Source organism: Dioscorea cayenensis, unplaced genomic scaffold, assembly GCF_009730915.1.
Source record: "Dioscorea cayenensis subsp. rotundata cultivar TDr96_F1 unplaced genomic scaffold, TDr96_F1_v2_PseudoChromosome.rev07_lg8_w22 25.fasta BLBR01002093.1, whole genome shotgun sequence".
Taxonomy (NCBI): domain Eukaryota; kingdom Viridiplantae; phylum Streptophyta; class Magnoliopsida; order Dioscoreales; family Dioscoreaceae; genus Dioscorea; species Dioscorea cayenensis.
Genome location: NW_024088484.1, coordinates 26,441 through 27,000, shown reverse-complemented (window position 1 = coordinate 27,000; position 560 = coordinate 26,441). Strand labels below are relative to the sequence as shown.

The window sequence follows — 560 nt, the reverse complement described above, 5'->3', positions numbered from 1 at the left end:
GTTTGGCCGATGAAGATCCAAACAGTTATATAGAGAGCTTTCTTGAGGTGTGTGATATGCAGAAGATAAACGGGGTGACGGATGATGCAATCAAGTTGCGAGCCTTACAATTTTCCCTAAAGCGGAGAGCGAAGCAGTGGCTACACTCATTACCTAGATCATCAATTACCACGTGGGAGGAGATGTAGAAGCTTTTCTGGCCCGTTATTTCCCTCCCGGAAAATCAGCAAAGCTTAGGAACGAGATCTCATACTTTGTTCAGTTGGAATTGGAGTCTCTATTCGAGACATGGGAAAGGTTCAAGGAGCTCCTGAGAAAGTGCCCGCAACACGGATTCCCGGAGTGGATGATTGTTCAGACCTTTTATAATGGTTTGAACCCGAGTACAAGGCAACTCTGGGGTGCGGCAGGAGGAGGTACCTTAGGTAGCAAGACCCCCGATGAGGCTCGTCAGTTAATTGAAGAAATGGGGTTAAACAGCTACCAATGGAATACTAGGGAGAAGAAAAAAGTGACCGGTCTCCATGAAATAGATGCGGTGACTTCATTGGCGGCTCAAG

At 47.0% G+C, this 560-nt stretch overlaps 1 non-coding gene across 1 annotated transcript; it reads right to left on the bottom strand.

The window, feature by feature from the left end:
- Positions 1-229: 229 nt before the first annotated feature.
- LOC120257426 lies at positions 230-336 on the bottom strand. Its single transcript, XR_005535673.1, has one exon. It is a non-coding gene; the product is annotated as a small nucleolar RNA R71 (small nucleolar RNA).
- Between the last annotated feature and the right edge of the window lie 224 nt (positions 337-560).